This window comes from Mytilus californianus, unplaced genomic scaffold (genome assembly GCF_021869535.1).
Source record: "Mytilus californianus isolate M0D057914Y unplaced genomic scaffold, xbMytCali1.0.p SCAF_10, whole genome shotgun sequence".
Classification (NCBI taxonomy): domain Eukaryota; kingdom Metazoa; phylum Mollusca; class Bivalvia; order Mytilida; family Mytilidae; genus Mytilus; species Mytilus californianus.
The window spans coordinates 20,929,462-20,952,547 of record NW_026262582.1 but is presented as its reverse complement, the minus strand read 5'-3'; the positions used below and the strand labels follow the sequence as shown (position 1 = coordinate 20,952,547).

At 30.3% G+C, this 23,086-nt stretch overlaps 1 long non-coding RNA gene across 1 annotated transcript in view; it reads right to left on the bottom strand.

The window, feature by feature from the left end:
• Positions 1 to 23,086, bottom strand: part of LOC127717759 (uncharacterized) — a 98,569-nt gene that overhangs the window by 21,653 nt on the left and 53,830 nt on the right. Inside the window, exon 2 of the long non-coding RNA XR_007989357.1 lies at positions 5,503 to 5,608. This is a non-coding gene — a long non-coding RNA (uncharacterized LOC127717759). The remainder of the gene's footprint in view (positions 1 to 5,502; positions 5,609 to 23,086) is intronic.

Sequence of the window (23,086 nt, the reverse complement as noted above, 5' to 3'; positions counted from 1 at the left end):
TTTAGAATTATGATTGTCTTAATTCATCCCTTATAGTTTTCTCTGTTATCATAGCACCAAAATGACTGCCCCACCTGACTGGTGAGGATTATTTGCTCATACACGAAAAGGAGGAAATAAAATGAAACGATTTAGATTTGCTGGTATATTGATTTTCTATTGATTTTCCTATTCAATGATGTTCTACAGTTAAGAAGACTTTTTTTCTATTTTCAATAATTATCGAACAGTTGCGGTAAGTATAAATCGGAGTTAAAAATCTTAGAAAATGTTTCGTTAACTTTAATTAACATGTCTTTCGATATGCATTTTGATCCGTTAGATATGTTAGACAACTCATCATGCCTATTTTTAAGAAACAAATACAAAACTATTGTTAATTGACACCAATTGTAGATTCAACTGCCAGAACTAAATGCACATGATGCATGCAAGTGCATTTTATGTGGATATTACGTTCAATGAATTATTTTTCTTGTTTTTTTTTCTGACGTGTGCTTAAAATATTTTGTTCTAGATAGGAATATCAATGACATTTATAAAGATAGTTTAAAACGGTCACTTAATACTTAAGATAACAGTGGATTTGAGACGAATTACTAGTAGTAGGTTTTGAAATTTAAGTTTAAGTATATTATTTTAAACTTGTCTTTTAGGGGCCCTTTATATTTTGCTGTTCGGTGTGAGCCAAGGCTACGTGTTGAAGGCCGTACTTTGACCTATAATTGTTTACTTTTACACATTCTGACTTGGATGGCTAGTTGTCTCATTGGCACTCATACCACATCTTATTTATATATACTGAAAAAAATTGAAAAAAAAAAATTTTTAGATTGGAAATAAGAAATATGAATCTTTTCAGGAAAGCTTTCAATATTAAGCAGTCATTCATCAAACATTGAAAAAATAAAACATTATGATGATGAATCTTATTCTATTTCATTATCACCATCGAGATAGACGAAATGAACACTTAAAAAAAATTTAACAGCTTTTGTTTAATTCAAATCCGTTGTATCAGCGTTATATTGTAGTTCTATTATACGAAAAGCATATTAAGAATAAATTGTTAAAGACATTTATTTCTTACATCTGACGTTTGACAAATTACATGATTTTCTTGTAGAATTATAAGAGACACTCTTACATTTTTGATTGACCAAAATTATTAAACATTTTCATCCATAACAGGACGTAGTGTGATATATTTTGATGAATAAAAATAAAGATTTTATGTTACATTACCTTTTTCGAATATTTTCCACAATGTTGCAATAAATCTTGCCTCAAAAACAGATGCCTTCCACCGAATTAATTGTTTTAAATGATAGTGAACATATAAACAGCCGAAAGTACATATATTACATAATCAGGCTAATATATCGATTTTTGCTTGATAAAAATACAACTTTTGTACTGTATTCATTCTCTCTATATGTAAGAATTTAGATTTTATTTTCGACCAATCGTAATGTTAGATTTAGAAATGATTGACAGGGTGTCCATCGATCTGTTACATTTGATTATTAGTCATTACTTATAAAGTTTAGATATGTGTCATAATTCATGTTTCAATCATTTGCATGAAACGTTTTGTATTGATATATACTTAAAATTTCTTCCATGTGAGCGATTAAGGGCTTCACAACTTGAATACAAAATTGTCTACAATCAAAGATCGTATATTTACTTGAACGTTATATGTCTTTAAGTGTATCAGTCATTGGGTAGCTGTCTCTAAATGACACACATATATATACTACCCTACATCTTTGTTCATTTTTAAAATTATAAATGGATTGATATTTGGGAGGAGATAGATTTTATATAGCATCCAGTATTGAGACATATAAGTGCATTATCAATTCGAAAAAAAAAAAAGAAACCAAAAAGGGTTGATGGCGTATACAGTACGAAAGACCAGACCAACTATCAAAAAACGACAGTTCCGGGTGAAAAAGACGTACAAACGAGGACGATCAGCAACAAACGGCACACAGTATGGACATCCTGACTTAGTGAAGGAACAACATGTGGTAGGGTTCGTGCGCACAAATGTGTTTCTTTCCTATTCTTTTACATATGTCGCACAGGTAAAACACACAATGAAATAGCTGCAGTCCAGTTATATGTTCTAACATGATATTGATATAGAATAAGTACTTGAACAAGGAAATTTTAGATTGCTCATAATATTTTATTGATTTAATCCATACAATGTTTTAACTTTGTTGATAAATTACAAAATACAATCCTATACTTAATCGATGTAATGAAACAGTCGAAGATCACAAAAGTTTGAAAGGTATCAGATGATGATAATTTTCAATGTGATTTTTTCATATTGTAACTGAGGACTCGATAGAAAACAGAGAATAAACATAGTGAATTAACAATGCATGACGACAATTGTTCTTAAAATAGTCTGTAAGCCTTCTAAGCTTGCATATGATCGACGATGGCGCAGTTTGACGGAAAAACATTTTTGTGTGTTTAAATCCTGTTTAACTCGTTCAATGTTGCAAATTTAATGTTTCATCGGGAAACAAAGCTTGTCACGTATTAGTGTTGTAAAATATCAATATGCAGACAACCTGATAATCGGTACTTTCCCTGCGGTAGAATTGTTTTTTCTCAAACTTTTTTTAGTCTTTGATAAAATTAACTCACAGCATTTCGATAATAGATTGGCACATTTTTAAAGCACTTTTTATTGTAAAAGACTATACTGACCTCTAGATGTCTGTCGGGCATTTGTAACGTTGGATTGTTGTCTCATTCACGTAAATTTGATATATCATTAGATTAAAAATTATTTCAGGAAAACATCACACTTCTATATACACAATACCCTGGGATTTCGTTTTGTGCTGTGTATACCGTAGGTATATTAGTCAGTTAAAAAAAGTAATAAGAAATAAATATTTGACTTACAATAATAATTTATAGCGTAAACATTTTAACTTTTAAACGTCAAGTTACTCCACGACAACTGTTGCGGAGATATAAATTCGGTCGTTAAATATTTGTCTATTTAATTTAAAATAAAACAAATTTCAAGAGTACGTATACGGTATTTGATTGGCATTCGGTTTCCCTTAGGGAAGGATTGAAAGATTCAGTAGTTATAATTACATGTCAGTTTTATTTGAAACATTTACAAACTCATCATTCGATGTTAAACTTATCAAGTTGGTTTTTCAAAAGATAAAACAATTAACTTTTAAATTAACTTATAGAAAAGTGAATGCATCTATAAAGATGTAGATTTAAAGAGAAAGGAAATCAAAACTTCTTCAAAATGTTCAATATCAGGTATTTATATCAGAAAATGACGATTACCTGTACGTAGTATTAGTCGTTATTATCAGGGGTGCATTCAATATCATAGCTGCTACGTAGGGCTACGTAGATTGCGACTACCGAACATAAAGCTAGCCTAGCCGCTAAATAGATCTAGATAGCATAAAAAGTTTATGCTATTTAGAGAATCCAAAATGGCGTCGGATAGGTTATCATTAGTGACGTCAATTGGATAGCGTAGCTACGTAGCATATCGTTCAACACAGATAGATATCTAAGACATAGAGGCTATACTAGCTGCTACGACATTGAACGCAACCAAGGAATGTCTTATTGTCGTAATTCAAATATTACGTGCAACTAAATAGGAACAGTACCAGATGCAGAGTATAGGTGAATAAAACAGCAACACATCAACAATATAACAAAAAAATATTAAGATAGAAATATATACTACAATAGAATGGACCTTCATTCACCTATAGACAAGATAAGTCATGAGTGGATTCGCCATAATCTACACAAAAAAAAATCCAAGACAAATTCAAAAGGGGAATTCCATCAAAAATAACAATATCAAACGCTATAAATCAACGGAAGAAGTGAAAAACAACCACCATATTCCTGACTTGGTACAGGCATTTTCCGACGGAAATAGTGGGTTAAACCTGGTTTTCTGGCTACATGTAGCTAAACCTTCAATTTGTATGACTGATGTTTATAGTTCCAAAGCAATGTCACTTACTGAGATAACAAACCATACACATACAGTATAAAATCATAATCAGGACGGATAAGGTTCATGACTATGAACAACAACACTGCAAGTTAAAAGTACGAGGGGATAATATTTTATTTGCAGATGTCGATAATTTTTCTACTAATAAGTTCAAAGCTTTTCATGTTTATATTACCCGTGTATCATACCTGGTAAAATTAAATAGCTGCATACAAATGTATATAATGAGTTATTTAGATATTATATACTATTGTTAATATTCAATTATCTTGACGATACATTTTTATGAGTAATAAACTAAACGATGCTTATAATTTGATCAAGAATTAACGTGTTTTTTTAAATCGATAACTAAATTCATAGTTTGTTGCTTTTAAAAATTTGACGTTAAGCAATGGGAACCCAGTTGATAAGTACACCCTATGGCAATACAAATCATTTGTCGAAAAAAAACATTATTATTTGACTTCATCAACGTGTTGATAAAGGATATATCATTGGCTCATAAAGTTTTGTGTTTAAGAGCTCCTGATGAAATTCATCAACAAAAATCAAAAGAAACGCCTCATACACATCAAATCACTAAAGAAATAATGTCATTTTATAAATATACTACTGTTAATCATTACTTTTTGAGGAATAACAATTTGCATGTTTAAAGACTACAAAAATCACGAAATTTTTTGTTCGTTAAGAGTTTATTCTTATTCGTATTTTGATTTTTTGTATTTTGTTTTTGTTTTCCCGATTTTTGCTTTAAAGTTTTTTTAGAGGGGATGGAGGGTTTTCTTTAGCTTTAAATATTTCAGACAACTAGTTCATGTTTAATCCCGCCACATTCTGTATCTGCCTGTCCCAAGTCAGGAGCATGTAATTCAGTGGTAGTCGTTTGTTGCTGAATATCATATTTGTTTTGTACATAAATCAGGCTGTTCCGTTTTTGTTGCACCTCAGTGTTTCTGTTGTTCCTTTGTTTTCCTCTTATAGTTGATGTGTTTCCCTCGGTTTTAGTTTGTAACCCGAATTTGTTTTCTTTCAATCAATTTATGACTTTCGGACAGCGGTATATTACTGTTACCTTAATTTTTCCGTCCTGTTAACTAATATACAATATGTTCAGATATGTGGCTTTTACAATCTTAGTTAGTTATATTTGATATTGTCATAGCTATTTCTCAAAGCAAATTAATACTTCAATAAAAAAAAATTGTCAATAATGTTTCGAGGACAAATACATTTATCATCTTGCTTTTTCTGTTTTACCGAGTGGCAGATTGAGTTACCAATGTTTAGCTGACTTTTTTCATCAGACGTTGAACACACTACTTGATTAAAATTCCAGGTTATAGGAAACGTTGTAACATATATTGATAGACCAAAAGGATTAAAAATCTTCATTCATAACAAGAAGTTGTTTGATGTTTTGTTTAAATAGAAATAAATAGTTTATATTACATTACCTGGTTTGATTATCATCCACAATGCAGCAATAAGTCCTGGCTTAAAAATCGACGTCTTCTTCCGTTTTCAGTCAATTGTTGTTAGAAAGAAGGTAACAGATAAATGCTGAAAATAAAACAAATTCCGTAATCAGTCTGATAAACGATTACATATCGATTTCTGTTTGACGAAAAACTGTGTAATGTTCACCCTCTTAATCTATAAGAATTTCGTCCAATCAGAATGTCAGACTGAGAAATAATTTCAATAGTGTCCATTGATTCAACGCCTGTTTACATTCGATTGTGAAATAATGTTTAACTTCTAATTTTAAGTTATTTGTCATGATTCAGGTTTCGTTATTTTTTAAGGAACGTTCTGTATCAACAAAATCGTCAAACGTCTACAATAAGTGGGATGAGGGATGGCCAAATCAAATAGATCATTGTCTATAATTAAAGATCGTATGTTGACCTTTAGATCTTTTATTTTAAGTCGTTGTGTAGCCGTCTTATTGACCTGTACAAGTTACATTATCTTTAATTTTCAAAACATTATAAACAAATATATATTTTGTGAGGAGATACATGTTATACAGAACGAAATAGAAACATATTCGTTACATTATAATTCCCCAAAACAACGTTTTGATATCATTTATAAAGCGGTTGTGACACAAGAGTCCAAAAAATAATATGTCGTACATAAAAAAGACGACGAGAATTACCAAAAATATCAAAACATACCAACAACAGCTAACCGACAGCTCCGGGGAAAACGACGTTTCTAGATCATATAGTGTATAAGTTAAGCACATAATAAAATGCCTGCAGATAAGCTATCATCACCATATTTATATATTACAAATAAATTGACATTGAAGTTCAAGATGGCGTACAATTTAGAAATCATGGTTTAATATTGAGTTAATTCTTATCTTTGTTAAAACATCTAAATTTAAGAAAACTTTTAGCCAGAATCCTATACTGAATCTATTTGTGTAAATAGTAGATGATTATCAAGGATATACACTATTTCTGACAATTACAAAAAAGAGATTGAAAATATTCATTCTGCTTGCAGTATAAATTTAATTTAACGGATAAAGTGGAAAAGAACAGAACTTGTTTTTTTTCTGGAAATCTTGTTAAGCAATATGCAATCAGCGCTTTTTGTTCAAAAATGTATTTAGCGAGTGTTCAAAGCCCGTCCATTGTTTAAATATTTGTTGAAATAAAATCATATGCAAGAGTGCCGTTTCAAAATTTGGATTTCGTAGTTAGTTGCAGTCTTATTTTTTTATCCTGTAGTTGATTCAATGTTCATGCTATACCTTTTTGAGTCTATGTTAAACTGATTTACAACATTTCTAGACCCGGGCCTCTTAGAGTTTAATATATTGGAACAACACTTGCCTATTGTAGAAGTTACTAGTTGGTTAGAAAGAGAATGAGTATCGGTATTTAACTTGCAATAACACTTTGAAACATAAACATTTTAACTGATAAACTGTACAATTCTCGCCTAGTCACGGCATGACACTGTTGTCGAAATGTAGATGTTTTTCCACAATAGACATTTGTTTATTCACTTTTATTCACCTCCGCAAATTTCAAGATTACGAAAACGCGTCATGATTGGCATAAAGATTCCTTAAGGGAGATATTGAACCATTAAGCAAAAATGATTACATGTCTGCTATCATCTTCATATTTGCAAAATTCATCATGCATTGTTAAACGAAGAAACATTATTTTTAAATTTGTTTTCCAAAAAAGATGATATTTTCCTTATTCACAAAAAATAAAATAAAAACTAAAAATTAGTATGAAGTGATATTAGAAAATAACAAATGATAAACGAAAACAAACAGATGTTTAAATACACAAAATACAGCGATAGACAGGTATTTTTACCAATACAACATTTGGTCTTTAGCGCTTTTGATTAGAGCATCACTGATGAGTGTTTTGCAGACGAAGCGTGTGTCTGGCAAACATGAATATAAGCCCAGTATTTTGATGAGTTTTTTATGACAGCGTTTTAACAAATTCAAGTATGTTTTATTCATCATAATCGTTATTGTCTTGTCTGAATTTAAATGTTACGTGGAGCTAAATAGATTATAGAACAAGATGTATGGAGATTACAGCTGAATAAGGCAACAATATTACAACATATAGTGACATTTACATATAAATTTATGCAACAATAGAATAGAGCTAAATAAAATTACATGTGGATAATATAAGTTATGAATAAATTCAAGAGAAACTTAAAAAGAAATGTCACTTACTACTTAGGTTTGAGCGTTCCTGATGAAAGTAACTGCAGACAACCGCCCCAAACGCACGAAATTCACAAAGCGTTTATTTCATTTACTTACACAATTAAAGAACCATAATCATTAAGGTATAAATATATATAATAATAGAATGGAGCTTCATTACCCTAAACATAAGACAAAATATGAATTAATTCTACACGTACAGAAACTACCTCTTATTCTTTAAGAATTTCGACCAATCAGAATGTCAGAATTTAGAATTAATTCCAATGGTGTCCATTGATCTTACTCCTGTTTTCATTCAATTGTGAAATAATCCCTTACTTCTAAATTAAAGATATTTCTCGTGGTTCAGGTTTTCGTTATTTTCAAGGAAAGTTCTGTATTTAAAAAACCTTCAAATGTCTAGAATAAGTGGGATTTAGGGGTTGCAAAATTAAATAGACCATTGTCTATAATTAAAGAAAAACATCTAACAAAAACATCGACGGACGTGCCAGGGTATTAATCAATCCCTGACAACAAAAAAGACACTGAGTACAGATCTTAGAGTACTCAAAGTTACTGACAGCTAGTTCAAAGCCAATTACAACTAATACACAAATCATATATCTAAGACTAAACAAGTCCACACTACATAAAATACTAAAGGCAAAGGCTAAGCAATACGAACTCCACAACAAGAGTACGCAGATCGTGTTACAATGCATAGAGGAGTAGCAAACGGTTGTAACTGAATATTTAAGAGATAACACATATACCAAAATATTGTGTTTTCCTGGGCGAAGAAATGTTATACTAACTATTCGTGAAATATGCTTTTTATGTAAATGCAAAGCATACTTCAGAAAAATGACATCCCAGGATGAAATGTGAAGCATATCTCGTATAACGACATATTTTTAACTGATAATAATTAATTGACGCTTAAAATAAATTGAGGATCACAAATAAGTTTAGACGAACATGTTGTTTAAATAATTGGCATTTCGAATTTTTTTTTATCGCATTTCAATATTTTAATCATAATAAATTTCTTAACAAAATAAGACAAAACTACGCAATGTTGCATGTCGTTAAAGATAAAAAAAACTTGATCTTTGATATGGAAGCCATTTGATATGTTAAATAAATGTGTTTGTTTGTTAACATGATTAAGAAGAGGCACAAAATAAGACGAACATATTTTCTCTATTAAAGCTTGTTTTAAAAGTTTAGATATTTCAAAAGTATGAAAAAGAACAGATTAAAACATCAATTAAATATATTGGTAATGTTCTGTCACTCAATGATCCACATTTCAATGAGTGCTTACATCTTATATATTAGAGTTTACCTCAGATTGAGGATTCTACCGAAAATAGAAGGTCTGAGTCATATCTTAATCTTTTCTCGATATTGTCAAAGTTGGATGACAAAAATTATAATTTCAACTTTTTGCTTGTCAACTTCCAATTTCTCAGAAGAAACATACCATCTGCTACATCGTATGGCGTTTACATGTCTCAGTTAAACCGCCACGCTCGCGCATGGTCGATATAATGTGTTGGTGTTTTGGTGGTCTTAGATCTTAAGATACCTGAACATTTGTTTGCATGATTTGTAATTTACCAATTGTGTCATTTTGACTGAGTGTGAATTCGGTTTGCAGTGGATGCATACATAGCAGAAAGTGCACCAAGCCTCGCTACTATGGGAGTTTATGCGATTCCCTAATTGATTGTTTGTTTCATTGATATTTCGCTTCATAATCGATTTACGAGATTTGAACATCCATAAACTACTTTCGTCTTAATTTTGCAGTGTCAGGACAATGAAACTTGGAACTATGACTTTAATCATACATTGACAGAAACGGTTAATACCCATTTTTTCTTGATAAATTTCCGGAAGTAGATATGGCTTATCAATCCAGCATTCTGATATGATAATATCGTAATAAAACTTGTGCACCCTGGTTGCATACTATTACACCCTGACCTTTTATTTCAATTTTAGTTATATAATTCATGTCTTTCCTTTGTTGTGCTTGTGCTATGTAAAAACGATGATTGTTTAAAATAGATTTTAGTTCCAATATTGTATATTTAATGGTCTTCTCAATTGATTTAATATGTTTAAATTTGAAATAAAGGTCTCTCGATAGCAATTTCAAAAAGGAGTGAATAATATGCCATACGTTGTAGGTTGTGCACTAAATGTATGCAGCTGTAATATGATTAAACTTAGAAAATTGTCCGTGGTTGTTTCAATTTCTGCATGTAAATGATAAACCCTTCAACGTCATATATAATGTTCCTCATAGTTTTTTTTCTCATTATTAGACTTTAGGTGCATAGAGGTAGATAAAACAACAATGACATTCAAGTAATACATAGAAACCACAATCTTAGACATATAGGTGAAAACAATCACATAAGGCACAATAACGTACGCGACTATCGAGTAAATCGATTTCCCACTAGGATGCTTTGCGTTTTACAGCGTCTTCTTTGTGAAACATATTCATTTAGAGCAACATACTAATCGGTAGATGTTAAATTCAATATAATTTATTGAATAAGTTGTTATTACACCATTATTATCATATTTGTGTGCAAAATGTGCAATGCGTTGTATTATCATTGTTGTAAAACAAATATCAGATTATACAGTCTATCTATAAATAGAAGTGGACGTTCTCAGAAATAAAAGAAAGGGATGACATTTAATTTTGTATTAGTTATACATGTAATTGCATAATGTCGATGATCCATGATATAAATAAGCAAAATGGAAATGCATTGAATAATTTGAATATTAAACAATTGAAAAAAATAACCTTTCATTAATTATTATTGGGAATGCAGATAAATGTTGCATTATTGAGCATTATTTTTGTTTAGATAGGTCATTTACCTTTCAAACCTGATAAATTGCCTCCTGTCTTTTAAAACCTGTTTGATATTTTATACAAGTACAATTGTTTACTTATACAAAGGATATTTGAATTTTACCCTGAAATTAATTTGACATTTGTGTACATGTCAATTTTTATATTTGCATTAAAAGGCGTTTATAATTTAAGAAATTGAATGAAGATGATTACAAGAGGAGTCGGTTAATCAGAATTTAAGTTGCATGCTGGGAGTAGTTAACTAGCAATAAACATAATACCATCTTACCTAAACAAAGAGAAGAACTTATCATTTCTGTATATGTAAATTCAGCTCAAAAGTATTAACAGACTTTAAAGGGGCGTTTATCGTTTGAGAAAGTTAAAAGGATAACACGAGGAATCGATAAACCAAAGTTCAGCTACATGCTGAGATTCTTTAACAAGGAAAAAACATAATCCTGTCTTATATAAAAATAAAAGGTTGACATAATTATGTTTTAATGTAAATTTAGATACTCATTATTAATAGAAGTAAAGAAGGCGTTTATAATTAAAAAAAGTAAGTGCAGATCAAGAAGAACGACCAGTAAATTAGAATTTGTGCTGCAAGCGTGGATTACGTTAACAGAAATACACATAATGTTATCATATTTAGAGAAAAAAAAACTGGCAATAAATCATCGGCGTATCTGAAATTATTATAAAAAGTTCATAATTATGATTTACTATTTAATATTACATGGGAATGTCAGATCTTTTATACTGTATTATACATAAATGAATATTTTTGTGGATAGCCACGAATAATTAGAGCTAATCAATAATATATCCCATAACTCATGTTAGATAAAATAGACATTATGTGATTACATGTTATAGTAGCTTACATACTATATGAACATGTAGAATGTCAAATGCAATTTATATGATTCTGATCAGTCATAAGCATAGCTTATCAAATTCTTTAACGCGACTGCAAGGTATTTATGGCACATATATGTTATAAAGGATGAAACAGTGGTTAGATCGGACAGATTTGTTATAAGTGAATAACCTAATATTTGCCTGTTTCATCTCACGTGGTTTTATGTCATTAAAAAGGGCAGAGGCAAAGCTTTACTTAATAATGAGCATTAATACGTTCATTTAATCTATGGATTTATTCTGAGTCTATTATTTGCGTGTTACAATGTAATGTCCTTTACCGTACGGATTTTTAACGTATGTTATGTTATGTCTTAAAAAGCAAACATATTTTCTTTTTTTTTTAAATCTGAATATATTGTTTACTATAAAATTTATGCTTTACCTTTTACCTTTCACTTTAAGGTAAATATATTTTTCTTTAACCAAAATAATCCATACTTAATTCGTCTACACTGTATATTCATTTATTGTTGAAAAAAAGAAGAAGTTTGATTGAAAACAACTAGCACATGTATAATGTCACTTAAAATAATAACCTTTAACACTTTTGATCTGTAACAATCATATGTGTAAAAACACGTTAAACAAATGGAAAACAACTGTCATATTTCTGACGTGGTAGAGGCATTTCCTTATGTAGAAAATGGTGGATTAAATCTAGTTTTATAACTAGCTAAACCTCTCACTTGTATGACAGTCGCATACAATTCCATTATATGGACAACAAAGTGTGAACAGAACAAAGAGAAGACAGGAATTCAAAAAAAGACCATATCAGTTGATTAAAAAATTCGTATTAGTTTGCACCTCCAACCGTTGATGCGTCATTGACTATAGATGACAGTGTAACTAAAGTCATTTTTTTATCTTCTTAATGAATTGATAAGATCAGAACATCGGTAAACTACTGTGGTTTCTATTGTATTGCGATATGATTTTGACAACTTCTTTTTCTACATACAATACGAACTGTAAAGTACACAGTAAATTTGACGATTTGTGTTGTGCATTCTTATAAAACATTTAGTTCACACATAAAAAAATTATCAAATAACCAAGAAAACAAAGAGACATTTTGAGGTTAACATTAAAATCATAAAGTTTAGAAATTTTGAATACAGCTAGGTAATAAACAAAAGCAGGTACTTTGTTTCCTCAGACATAGTAAAAAGTATGTGTATAATGCGTTATCTTCTGACACGAACGTTGTTGATGTTATTAATTAGCCAGTAGCGTAAATGATGAAAACACAACATGCACTGAATTATTGGCTTCAAGTCGTATTTGTATTTTTTATGACCAATCTGTCAAAACATTCTTGTATTACGAAAAAATCAACAAATCATTATCAAATAACACTGTAAACTTGATTTGTGTAAGACATAAGGGAAATAGATAGAAATATTAAATTACAATGCGTTTAGAAATAACACTAAAGTTTTTTTTCAGATCAGTTCCTTTTTGGAATTCGCCGTTTCTGAATGTAATGCATTCGGTGTAGTATTTTAAAAGGATACAGCAAAATCTTGTAATTGGTTAAAAACATCATACGCAATTTCATTTTGACCAATGGCGTGCTATTATTATTATTATGGAATACGAACAACGAAACTACCCATAATCCTTTAGATTCTGAAACGGCTAATTATGCCAATAGGTAAATGTTTCATTTGAACTGTAGTTTCAGCAAAAAAAAAAAAAAAACAATTTAAATAATAAAAAACAATAAATTCCATTTACAATATACTCCATTCCAATGATACCCTTTAATAAGATTTGATTTATTGGGGGACACAAGTGGTAAACATATTTGACTCTTTTATTAATTCTGCATATTTTTGCTAAAATGTCTTTCAGTGATAAGGAGTGCCTAAATTTGTAATTTTTCAGGTAAAATATTTCCATATTGTTTCATTAAAACACACACGCACACAAATTTATAGTTTTAGAACGAAGCTTATGATAACTCTTTTCTAAATAATTTCTGTTTGAAGATATATCTCGTAATGCATGCATACAAGAAATCGTATTTTAATGTTGTTATTTACTGTAAGTTACAAAGAACAAAGTGACAAAAATGTACAGAATGACCATCCCACCCCCCCCCCCCCCCCCCCCTAATCCAATAAAACGGAAGAAAGTAGAAAATACTATGACCAAATTTAAATGTTCTGCGAAACAAGCCGCCCATATAAAATACATGTAGGCGGAACACTTTGAAGGATATTCGTTTCATTTTAATTACTAGGGTACTTGTCGCATTACCCATGCATGGTAAGTAAATTTTAAGGGATTAGTCTAGCTGTTATAGTTAGATATTCAGTGAGATGCATTCAAAATCACAGTAAGAAGTCACATCGAGTGCGGAGAATGGATGTCATTTGTCACTTATTTCACCTCTACCGAAATCTTGGACTCACTCTTGCATTGCCTACATTGGTTCTAATCTATAGCATTAGCTAACCAGTCATCGTAGAAATAGCAACACTTCAAATCATCAGGAAAAGGAATGCTGATTTTGAAATACGTTTGTCTTAAAAATATATATATATATTATCGGATACATTTGTATTTAGGCACACAATCCTTGTTATTCGTTTTTAGCCTATCGCAGATCAAATTCTATATCAGTAAAATTTCATTTTGTCCCAATATAACGAATAGACAACTGTATAGACAAATCATTATATGTACGCTTATATGTCATATTGAGTGCCTGCCTATCCAGGATTTCTGCAAGATAATTGCTGCGTTTACTAAATGAAAATATCAATAGAGAATTTCCATTAAAACACGGTGATAATTATCAAGCAAGAGGAAGAAGACAATATGTGCACATAAAATAACATTTGTCAAAGAAAGATAATACTCAAAACGAAAAAGATAAGGTATCATGGATTCAATAAGCATTAGTCAAAGACAGGCATAATCATTCATTAGTTTTCTCATTTGAATCGTTTTACATTTGTCATTATATTTACAGCTGACTATGCGGTATAGATTTTGCTCATTGATGAAGGCTGTACAGTGACCTATAGTTGGTGATTTGGCATTTGGTGGAGAGTTGTCTCATTTGCAATCATACCACATATTCTTAATTTCATATATACAACACAATGGCTAAGGAAAAAACAACCGACAAACAAAAGTCCCTCAAAAGTATATATAGAAATGTTAATATTAAAGAACACAAACCCCGACAAAACAAATGAACCATTTACCAGGCATGTTATGGAATCAATCACCTTACGGTCTTAGTTGTTTTCACCCTCACACATTTCAATGTCTTTGAACGGACGAGCAATTGAAGGTTTAATGACCCAACACAAATATTGTAGGCAGAAATTTTAAAATAAAGCGGGTTTTACCTAGAAAGATATATCATTTACCGAATTATTTAATACAATTAGTAGTAAATATCACGCAGTTTTCTCTCCTGAACAGTTAATTCACATTAACACACATTTTGTTTTTAAGACATAATATAACTAGATTATAAGAGGTCAAACGTTATAAGTAAAAGAAGATGTAAAGTATTCGTTAATTAAAGACAGCATGTCAAGGTCCCATCAAACCAAAGGGTATATTTTATACGGTTCTACCTATTTGATATTTTTCCTATCGATACAATAAATTCTTTCACAATTGAGAGAGGATACAGAGAATCCGTCCCTCGAATTCGATCTTTCTTTTTCATTGATTTGAAAAATGTTCCTACTTTTTTATTTAACGTCATTAGGCATTATTTCTTATTTTATAACACCACAATAACGCAAAGAAGACAGTATGAAAATTAGAACGTCATTATTAAAGTTTGACCAATAAACAACTGAGGTCAAGCGGGCGTGTGGTTATAAAACAAACTATCGGGGAAATCGTATAACAGTGTTATACTACTGTTGCCTTTGTAAATCGGTTAAGAAACAGACAAAACACCTTATTGATAAGTCATGCAGCGTGTGTGCTATTAAAGTGTTAAGTATGTATAAAAAATACATAGCAGGTATACGTTCGCATTGCTAAAGATTAAACATACCCATGTCAGCCAGTTATCAATAAATGTGGTTTTTTTTCTAATAGATATTTTTGCACATTCCTTTCTAAATACATAGGGATTTAGAGGTGTATTCTTCACATATTTACTTTGATAAGAGACGACTGCTGATAACAATCATTATAAATAAAGTCGTAAATGTACCATTCATTCACACAAAACCATCACGCTATGTTACCAATGGTAAATGTAACAGAACTTAGTCGAAAATATATATCTAAATGATTCATTTTGTTTTGGTTTGTTTAGTTATTCTTATTAAAAGGTATTTTCATTTTTACATATGAACCATAGAGATAAGTATATTTTGAATATTTCCGTCATTATAATTCAACAATATTATTATATTTTCTCTGGAATGAAAATGATACAGTTTTAGGAGCACATTCGTATTTTTAATACAGGTAATACATTTGGAATACACAGTGCCCATATCGTCTTTCAGAGAAGTGATTTAGTTCCAAGTCTACCGGATTGAACATTATGATATTATGCAATAGTATGCAATGATACAGTTGCGGTTTTGTACTATTACATACATTTTGGTATACGCCACAAGCAACATTTCAAAAAGCTAACAAACGAAAAATGATAATAGCAATTTGAAAACATTAACAATACATAATAATCACGAAACATAATACCGATATCCTACAATACAGAGAGAGAGAGAGAGAGAGAGAGAGAGAGAGAGAGAGAGAGAGAGAGAGAGAGACGAGAAGGAAAAGCCAAAGACCGTTGACTCAGTTTTCCTATTGATATGGAAAGAAAAACAAAATGGGTGCAGAACAACACAGATTTCCATTTCAGAGAGTCAGCATTAATCCGTTTGGAGATTTTATTTTAAATTTATATGTGGTTAAAAGTGGGAGCAACTTGCCTTTTTTTTGCGTAATCCACTAAGCTTGATTTTACACAAGAATGCGGTCAGGAAAGGTCTTTATTATTTTCTACAAAATTTATTTTGATATTAATAATATATTTAACAATCTAAAATTACTTTTTACGTGAAAGAGAACTGGTTTGATGGTAGGAATGAAATGATATAGAAATATTTCAAATGACTTCAAGATAAAACAAACCATAAAAATTACTAAAAGCTCACCCCCTTAGTCTTCTTTCTTTTCTTATAGTCTTGAATATCATATCCACAACATTCTACGACATGATTTATTTATACCAATTCAGGTATTACATGTCAATTTGTAATAAACTAAATCCTAAATGATTGATACCAGTACGAAAATAACCATATCTCATGACTCAATTAATTACTAGTTTAAATTTATAAATATAGTCAACAATATTGATAAGGTAACTGTAGAGTCAAAGGCATTGTCCTGTAAACCTTTGAACATTGAAAGCATCCAAATAAAACATGAACTCGGTAAAACGATAAGGATATAGGAACAAATATATCCGAAAGACTTCGGGTAAGTTTACCTCTGGTCCGCAATATTTATCAAAAGTAATCAAGGGATACATCAAAGGAACACAATAAAACATTAGAAATGACGTTTAGTGATCAACACACGGATTCGAACTCTAAACATGTATCTAAGCAACGTGTCAAACTTTAACTTGAACCTAAATCTGCAAAATGGCTAGCGAATTTCACAAATATCGGCTAGGATCTTACAATTATTTCCTTAATCTAAGAATACGAAATGCAACTAAAGACGACCAATCACACGATTGTTTATTGTTTATTGTTATTGAAAGATATTACTACTAATTGTGCGTCTGACTTCAAGGTTAGAAAATGCACGTTAGTGTTATCAACTGACACTTCTTACTGTCATGAAATACAAATGTACATCAACGTTGTCATATAACAGCAGGAGATATTTCATTATAACACGAAAAAAGTTATCAGATATACTCTCGTTTAAAGCTGGTTTTAGATTGATGTTTTTAGTTATGACCTATAGATAAATGAATGAACCGACATTCTGTAGCGGGAATGCATATTGCTTTTGATACATTGACAATAAGAATTACTATTAAGTGTCAGTAAAAAACAATTGTATTCACTGTATACTATGATTTAAATTTGTACAAATATCACACATTTGGACCAAATGTATAGTGATACGAGAGGGTACGTAATCAATGAAAATTAAACATATTTTGGAAAGAGAGACTTTAGAAATACTTGGCAGTCAAATTTACCGAGATTCAAACCTAGTAAATCGATTAGGTTATAGAAGTTCAAAAATACTTTTAACTATTCAAATGTACATGCCGTACTTTGACCTATAATTGTTTACTTTTTACACATTGTGACTTGGATGGAGAGTTGTCTCTTTGGCACTCATACCACATCTTCTTATTTATATGGACATATCAGATGTATTATACTGCGGCAAACACAAAAAGAATGAATATCTTTCGGATTGCAATTAATAATAAAATATTCACAGCTCATGTAAAATGAAATATACATCATCTATAGTTTGGTGTCGGGGGATAATACATTTGGTATTGTCCAAAAAGACAGTAAATAAGTGTTTTATTATACAGAAAGAAGCTGTTTTATATTTCGAGATAATGTATGATTATTCTCTGTATACTGTATACTCACAACTGTTCCAAATGAAATATTTTGAGCAAACCATCATTTTCTTAATTTGAAGCTGACGACGTAAATATTTTCTTATTTACGTTATAAATAGAACTCATAAACAAGACGATTTACGGCCAGTGATTTCATATCACAAATGACTAATTGGTCAATGCAGTCTGACTTCGCAAATATCACAGCTGCAGTATAGATAATCATTTTGAAGTCTCGGTTGACGAGTCAATTGAAACGATACAAAACAAATGGGAAAATGTTTGCTCCATATTTTCCCGTAAACAGACTTTTTATAGTAAATACTACATATACATTAAATAATTTTTGAAACTATTAACCGATATAGTCTTTTTCAGACGATTTTGTAAAAATAGTAAAATTATTCGTCTATAATTTTTATAAAAAAAAACCAGATACTGAGTAATAAAAATTATCATGATTATAGGTTCCATAACGAGTGAGAATGGGATACCGCTTGATATCAACTAGAGTTATTAAATACCAATATTATAATAAACGAGCTGTGTGGGAGCTAACTATTACTTTTCATATTAAATAACGAGCAAAGACAGATACGTAATATCCTCAGACATAGACTTTGTTCATGATTCATTATCTTCAGATTCGCATGTTGTTGATCGTTTCAAGTAGCTTGTACAATGTAGTTTAAATGATGAAAACACAATATGCAGTAGGTTTTTGGCAGCATATCCTATCAGTTTTATTACCAATTCGTCAAAATATTCTTGCATCATTTACAATTCCACAAGTCATGAACATAATACACCGTTAACTAGATTTGGTAAGACATACGGGACATATATAATATATACATTACACTGCGTGAAAAAAATACCACCGGAAGTTTTTTTCCTGATACAGTTTACATAGCAAAGAACAAAAAAAAAAAAAAAAAAAAAAAACAATTTACAACATATTCCGTCGCCCATTCATTATATTTGATTAATGCCTGTCTGATAAAATTCCCTCATCACATTTATAAAGAAAATAGTAGTATTAGATTTTCCTAGCATTAGGTTGGCCTTTCGTGTACCCAAGGCAGGTGAAGGAAGTCTACTTAGAAGCGCTGTGATTGGATGTATGGGTACAATATATTTTTTTTATTTATCTATGAATAACTGTAGTGTGTATATTTACAATATAAATTTGAAACTCATTGAAATATTTACTAGAGAATTATTAGAAAAGACGACATCCAAAATTTCATAAATTTGGTGTAAAATGACGGTGGGCATGGATAACATAAACAAACTCCGTTAGAAGTTGGTCATGATACTATTTGACTTCAAATTTTAAAACAGAATAATAAAGTACTAAATGTTTTGTCCAGGTTTTTATTATAAAAAGTGGTAAATTTAGAAAATGTAAGTATTGTCGCCTATGGCAGAATAAATACTACCGTTTTCCCTATAACATGCTTGATAATTTGTATAATTGTTTCCTATGCATGTGATCTTTGCTTGTCAACTTGAAACTAATATGTACATATGAATTTAACTGATTAATAGGGTTGTTTACAATTTAGGATGTAAATGAATATGATAACACGAGGAATCGGTAAATCAGAATTTCAGCAGTATGTCAAAATTAATTTACCATAAATGAACATAATCATATCTTACCTGAAAAACGTACACGTAGACATTTGTGAATATGTAAATTTAGATAATTATTATAACCAGAATTAAAGGAAGCATTTCTAATTTTTACTGATAGGAATAGCGATAGAAAAAAAATAATTTTAGCTGCATGGTTGGAGTATTTTACAAGGATTCGACATTATCCTGTCATATTAAACTAATACTGGCAATAAAGTACAGACGTATTTGCAATTAGTATGTGATTATATGTAACAGTAGCAAACATAATTAATCCACTTGTATAATGTCAAATACAATTAATATACTTACTTCTCTTTTGATCGGTAACTAACGTATTATTTGAAATTATTCTAATTATTCAACGCCACCTTAAATGTCTTTATATCATTGATATATTTAGACAGGATGAACATGATTTGTTATTTTGTAGAGGTTTGTTAGTGATATCTTGTAAATTAAAAAATAACCCTGATATTTACTTAATTCATTCAACGTGGTATTATTTGACTATAGACGTCAGTGGCAAAGCTTGATCTAATATAGGGCGTAATGCGTCACACAAACCTGTGTGTTTTATTCTGTGTCTAAATCGACATTGCTATATAATGGGCTTTTACTTATTTGTATTGTATGTTATCAAAAGTATAACAAAGCAACACAACTAGTTGAAAAAGGACGTCTAAACAAATATTTTAACCATGGAATCTCTACTTTAAAGCTTTCATGTCACATTTAGATGAATGTGTTTCTTTCTTTAACAAAAAATATTTGACACGTGTACATTGTACATTGATTTATCTACTTAAAAAGAAGTTCAATTAAAACCGATTTGCACATGCTGAATGTCAAGTACAATTTAAATGATAGCTTATTACAATTTTTTTCATATTTTAACCTTTAAATCATTACTTTAAAGCTTTCATGTCACATTTAGATGAATGTGTTTCTTTGTTTAACAAAAAATATTTGACACGTGTACATTGTACATTGATTTATCTTCTTAAAAAGAAGTTCGATTAAAACCGATTTGCACATGCTGAACATGCTGAATGTCAAGTACAATTTAAATGATAGCTTATTACAATTTTTTCAATTACGATCATATTAATAATAGTTTATCATATCCAAAACGTCTTCATCGTTAGAACCCCCACATTTTCCAGTGTTTCTTAGTTTTTGTGGGTTTCTTTACCTTGACTTTTATCTTCTTAATTGATTTAGATTTTTTACAATTCAACATGAGTAATTAAGCTAATGCTAAAGTCAAACAACACAAATACAGATACTTTGTTTCTTATAATGTACAGTATGTTTATAACTCATTATATTCTGACAGGAACGTTGTTGATGTAATTGATTAGCCGGTAGTTAAAACAATGAAAAAACAACATGCATTGAGTTATTGTCTGCAAAGTTCTTTGAGTATTTTGTACTTTATTTCTAATTTGTCAAAACAATAATGACCAAAATACACTGTAAACTAGATGTTACAAGAGACGAAGGATAAGGATACACATATTTAATTACAGTGTTTAGAAAATATCATCGGAAGTTTTTTGCAGATCAATGTCTCTTTTGAATTCGCCGTTTCTGAAATTAATGCATCTTGGGTAGTATTTACATCAGAGTACAGCTATAGTCTTTTAGATTCTGAAACGGCAAATTTTGCCAATAGACTAATGATTTGATTTAAATTGTTAACATACATTTTAGCATTTTGGAAAAAAAAAACAACGTATCAAATACCGTATAGCGGGTTATTTTCGCGGGCCGTAAATTTTCGCTTTTTTTTCGCGGATAGAACAAAATCACCAAAATAAATTCCGCCAATTTAAAAGTGCTCATGCAAAGGTATTGATAAAAGTATTGAATCCGCCAAAATAATAACCGCCAAAATATTTCTTATACCTTATTCAATGAAAATCGCGAAAATAACCCGCTATACTGTAATAAGCTATATATACATATATATATATTCCAATTACAATATACTCCGTAACTATGATATCGTTTTATAAGATTTAATTTATTGGGGGACACAAGCGGTAAACAAATTTATTGAGGGACACAATCGGTAAACAAATTTATTGAGGGACACAAGCGGTAAACAAATCTGACATTTTGAAACTTTTGTCATTTCCTCATATTTCTCCTTAAATGTCTTTCAATAATAAAAAATGTCTATACATTTGTAACTTTTCAACTAAAACATTTCTAGATTATTCCATTAAAACATTTCTAGAATATTCCATTAAACATACACATTTTTTTTCAAATTTAAGAACAAAGCTTTGTTTGATCATCTTTTGAAATAATTTCTGTGAGAAGATATATCTTGGAATGTTTATTTTTTCGAACTACAAAGAATCTGCTATCGTATTTAAATGCTGTTATTTACTATGAGTAACAAACGAACAAGTGCAAAAAAGTACATGATGACACTCCCCTTCAAACAAAAAAGCAAAAAAAAACAAAAAACAAAAAAACAAAAAAAAAGGAAAAAAAGGACAAACTGTAACCAAGTTTAAATATTCTGCAAAACGAACCTTGCATATAAGATAGGTTGCACACTGTTTCCATTAAATTACAAGGGCACTTTCCGTTTTGTCAATACATGGTGAGTAAATTTTACTTGGCCGGAGATACATCAAGCTTAAATTGTTAGCCAGTAAGCTAAATGCTTTGAAAATCATAGTAAGTGGTCACATAGAGAACGAATAATGATGGTCATTTGCCACTTGTTTCGCCTTTACTATAATTTTTAACTGACTCCTAAATCGCTTACATTTGTTTTAAACTGTAGTGCTTGCGAACCAGCCGTAAATGGTAGAAAAGGCAACACCTCGTATCAGGTAAGGTGAGTTGATTTTGAAAAAAAAAACGGTTTTCTGAAATAAAAAAAATATCGCAGGCATCTGTATTTTCGCACAAAATCCCTTTTATTCGTTTTAACCTGTTGCAGATAAAACTCCACATCAGTAATATTTAAGTTTCTCAATGTGACGAAAAATAGTATAACAACAATACTCAACTCAAAAGACAAGTGACAAAAAATAAAACGATGACATCCCCATCCAAACAGAAAAGAAAATAAAAAGAAGGAAACATAATAACCAAATCTAAATATTCTGCAAAACGAGCCTTTCACATAAAATAGTCTTAACTCCGGTTCCATTAAGTTGCCTGTACCAAGTCAGGAGTATGACAGTTGTTTTCTATTCATTTGGTGTGTTTTAGTTTTTGATTTTACCATTTGAT